The 4,730-nt window shown below is 44.5% G+C and overlaps 1 pseudogene; it reads right to left on the bottom strand.

Moving 5' to 3' along the window:
- Positions 1–404: 404 nt before the first annotated feature.
- LOC147463177 (putative pentatricopeptide repeat-containing protein At3g13770, mitochondrial) lies at positions 405–3,156 on the bottom strand (annotated as a pseudogene).
- Between the last annotated feature and the right edge of the window lie 1,574 nt (positions 3,157–4,730).

Genomic DNA, 4,730 nt, shown 5'->3' with positions numbered 1-4,730 from the left:
ATCTATGTGATGCATCTCTAAGAGTCTTAAAGCAAAAGATTGTTGTAAAACCCGAACATTCGAGCAGAAGCACTTTGAATCCGGTTAACATTCCATTACAATGCAAGTGTGTATTGAATTTATTAGTTTCACATAAATGTTGAGCACCTAACCTTGACACTTAGATCAGTAGGTCTGAACAGATATGTCCTTTGTCAATAGTGGGATGACATAGGGATCATAAACTTAATGTTGGGAGGCTCAACTGGATACCTGCCATAACTTAGAAGTAGCGAGGCAAAATTTCAAGGACAAACACAGTAGTTGAGCTTCCAACATGCGTTTAGGAGGTTTCCATCTTTTCCATTGAGCGAGAGCTTTCCATTCAAAGATCGAAATTCCACATTCAAAAGAGCCAAATGAGGCTACAACACATCACCAATAGTCTTTGCAAGAGCACTTTCCATCTTCAAAATCATGACTGCGGTTTCATCTCTAATCACAATTCTTCGCTTCTCTATTTTTGATATTAGTGCTGTGGCACTGTGACAGTCACCGCATACCCGCATATTCTTCACGATGCGTATAGTTTCTCCTTGAGGAGTATTGACAAGGGCACACGCAAGGGCCAATTTCTCAGAATGACCACAAAGAAAATCCTTTTTTGCATCATCAGAGATGCTAGATCCTACCCAATGCAAACTCAGGGCATAACCTTCTTGTGACATTTTGTGAAGAAGACCTTCTAGTTTTGCATAGATTTCTTTGCTTTGAGCATGCTTTCTATCACCAACCATGAAACGATGAATAGTGCCACTCTTAGCAACCCACCAGCTACACCCTGGCATCTTCCATGCTTGATTTTCAATCCTCATGGCTTCAACACTTTCTGCCTCCTCTTGCATGCCAACAACTGCATACATATTGGACATAAGGAGATATGGTGCTGGATCACTTTTATCTATGCGTATCGCTTGTTCGAAGGCCCAACCCCCAACAATAGGGTCTTCCCATTTCCGACAAGCACCCAACAAGGCATGCTAAATTGCAGAATGTTCGGAGGATGGCATCAACTTGATGAACTCTACTGCCTTACCGAGGTGCCCTGCACGTCCAAAAAGGTCAACCATGCAAGTGTAGTGCTCTAAAACCGGCTCCACACCATATTCAGTGTTCATTGTTGTGAACAAAGTTTGGCCATCCTCTACCAACCCTAAATGACTGCATGCATTGAGTACACAAGAAAGTGTGACTGAATTTGGTGAGAGACCTTCCTTTCCCATGCGTTCTAAACAATTGAGTGCTTGCTTACACTGTTCGTGTTGGGCGTATCTTGCAATTAATGCATTCCAAGTAGCAATGTCCCGTGAAGGTAGCTCCTCAAGCACTTGTTGTGCTTTTAGGAGAGCACCACATCTTGCATACATATCCACCAAAGCTGTGCACAACATTATGTCATTTTCAAGCAACCCTTGTTCCACAATTTTGTCATGAATTTCTTCCCCTTTCCAAATTTCTCCTATGCTGCCACAAGCTTTCAAAATGCAAGCAAAGGTAATTGCATTTGGGGAGAGTCCCTCTTTCTGCATCAATTCAAAACAATTTAATGCTTGCTCACCTCGACCATCTTGGGCATAACCTGCAATAAGTGCATTCCAAGCAACAACATCTCCGACTGGAAGGTTTTGAAGCACTTGTTATGCTTTTGCAAGGTCACCGCACTTTGCATACATGTCTACCAAAGCAGTGCCGAGCACAATGTTATGTTGCAACAAGCCTTGTCTAAGAATCTCAACGTGAATTTCTTCACCCTTCTCAATGGCTTTTGACTTTCCACAAGCTTTCAAAATCCAAGCATACGTAACATCGCTTGGAGAGTGTCGCTCTTGCTGCATACGTTCGAAACAACGAAGAGCATTCTCACTTTGCTCTTGATGTGCATATCCTGCAATTAGAGCTGTCCAAGAGAAAACATTACGAACGGAAAGACTTTCAAGAATCTCCTTTGCTTTTGTGAGAGCTCCACACTTGGCATACATGTCAATCAAAGCAGTGCCAAGTATAACATCAATTTGCATCAATTCTCGTTTAGCAATCTCATTGTGAAGTTGTTCCCCCTTATCAAGGTCTTCAAGGCTTGCACAAACTCTTAAGATAAAAGCATATGCCACTCCATTCGGAGAGATACCTTTTCGCTGCATCTGTTCAAAGCAGCTCAAAGCCTTCTTGCTCTGTCCTTGCTTGGCATATCCTGCGACTAATGCAGTCCAAGAAATCAAATTCTTACTGTTATGCACATCGAGCATTTCTTTTGCTTTTGCAAGCTCTCCACATTTATCATACATGGTGATCAGTGCATCTGAACATTCTTCCAGCAACCCCTTTTTGAGAACATCATCATGTGCTCTAATGCCTCTCTGCAAATCCTTATTTTGGGTGCAAATCCGGAGTAAGGAAATGAGAGATCTACCTTCATCAGTTTTATTTGTCATGGATGGCCTCCTTGAATGTCCGTTCACCTTGAACCACAAGCATGCCTCTTTTTCTAAGCTCCTCACCAACCCAAGCCGGATTTGTCTTGCCCATCGATCCACAGCTGCTCCTTGGCGGATTTGTTCCTACTAAAGTCTGGAGACTGAGGGCCTTTCTTTATCCACCATTGCAAAGGATCCCTAAAATACTGCCTCTATTCTAACATACTGGTAGGTTCGCTATTATATTCAATTAGTGTCCAGATTCCTCCCAACTCAATAACGACACCCTCACTCTCGCACCCTCAGTTATTGAGTCAAACAAAACAGCATTGCATTGGTTTCAAACCCCAACGCTCCGAGATTAATTCTAGCTTCCGACGATCTACACCAGCTAAGCCTCATCATTTGGTTGCTCTCACAGAACTCTATCTAAGATAAATAAAAAATTCATTCTGCTCTTTGCTTCCCCCTCGCCCACCTCCCCGCACCCTGTTCCGCCGCCTCGTACCTGGCCAGGCATCCCCGTCCTACTACTTCATCCCCGTCCTCGTCCCTGCCTCCACCTTGTGCTTTGTCCCTCCCTTCTTGCTTCGCGCGACGGTGCATCTGGAAAGATTCGTATGTTCTTCTCTTTTTTCAAAATAGTTAGGACATACTGCCTCCACAGCAAATCAAAAAACTTTTGCTTGGAATTATTTGCCATCTAAAGGCAGGGGCAAGCCCAGGTATCGCATCTCGCTTGACATGTGGGTGGACAAGCTGCATGCAGATTATGTCTTCAGCTCTTTATACGAAGTGGCGGTGGCAGGTACAAAAGATGGAAGTGTTCGTCCACGTGGTTGATGAATATCCCAGGGAGGTGCAGATCTCTCTCTCTCTCTCTCTCTCGTTCGTATGCGCACGCACTACGATTGAGGCTTTAACTCGATGATGGCGATGGCAGTCTCCATCTTCAACTTCTGCGATCGAGGCTTCAACTTGATGGCGCAAACCTTCTAAGCACAAGCGAGGCGAGGTGGAAAGGGAAAGCGCAGACGATAAAAAGGGGAACCTTGTAGGTGAGGAGATTGAGCAGGCGGGGGGAGGGGGCCGAGATGAGGAGGGCAAGCGCAAGCAGAGCCAGGCCCTCAAAGGCGGCGGGAAACAAAAGGAATCTCCTGAACTATTATACTTTTTTAAATGTAGAGCCAACAGAGCTTCCAAAAAAAAAAGAGTGTCCACGCAAAGAAACCTTTCAGTCTCCACTAGTAGTAGGTGGTACGATTTTTTAAAATATTTTATTAGTGAGAATCAACGGAAGATCCGCATTGTGAAAACGAAGGGTTGCAGAGCCGAAAGGTGCCATAGTGCAATGATTGTTCGCAAGCAGGTGGTGACCCATGATGGGGGAGGTGAGGCCATGAGAGCGAAGGGGCGGCACAGTCGACGAACAACAGTTGAGCGAAGGGGCGACAACAGTTTATTGTGATAATATAAAGTGAATCTGAGGCAGCAACTTTGTGTGCCAACGCTACTGGTTACGAGATGGTTCACAGAGCCTTTAAGCAATCGAATTGAGTTCGATGCCTGTCTTTGTTTTTGGAAGATGGGAGATGAGGCCTTCCTGTGTTTCAAAGGTAGGCGATGATGAGTGGGAGGAATCTTGAAATAAATGGAATAAACTTGAAGAGGAGCGAGTAGGGCAAGTAGGTATGTCTGCACGATTTCGAAAAAAGACCAATTGAGTGGAATCCAAACTAGATGCTCCTAATCCTAAAAAATCTAAAGGAGAGCCGAATGGTGGTCGTAGCTGGCTGGCAAATGGCAATGAGGGAAAAAGAGGGAGGCTGACACGTCTCTCTCTCTCCGAAGCATTTCCGAAGTGAACAGGTTCAACAAAATTGATTCTCATCTCTTATTTTACATACAATGTCTTCCGGCACTCGCAAGGGTTCTTCTTCTTCAACAAGGTCCACAACCATTGTGGAAAATGATCCAAAATCTCCTAAGTGTGGAGATAACAACACAACCACCCAACCAACGACATCGGAAACCATGATCATGGCGTACTTGGTATCATTGCAAGAGACCGTAAACAAACAAGGCGAAGACTTACGAGCACTTGCAATGGAGAATGGCACACTAAGGGTACTTGTGGTTGAGAATGAGAATCTCAAGAGGACACTTGAGATGCAAACAACACGTTTGATGCAACTTGAAGAAGAAGTCAAGGAATGTAAACGCTCTCTTGTGGACTTGAATGCTTTGAAGGAGCGGATGAGCAAAGTAGAGCATGAC

The sequence above is a fragment of the Adiantum capillus-veneris genome, chromosome 2 (assembly GCF_014529385.1).
Source record: "Adiantum capillus-veneris isolate H3 chromosome 2, ASM1452938v2, whole genome shotgun sequence".
NCBI classification, from domain to species: domain Eukaryota; kingdom Viridiplantae; phylum Streptophyta; class Polypodiopsida; order Polypodiales; family Pteridaceae; genus Adiantum; species Adiantum capillus-veneris.
Note: the sequence above shows the minus strand (reverse complement) of the source record. Positions and strands in the feature narration are given on the sequence as shown.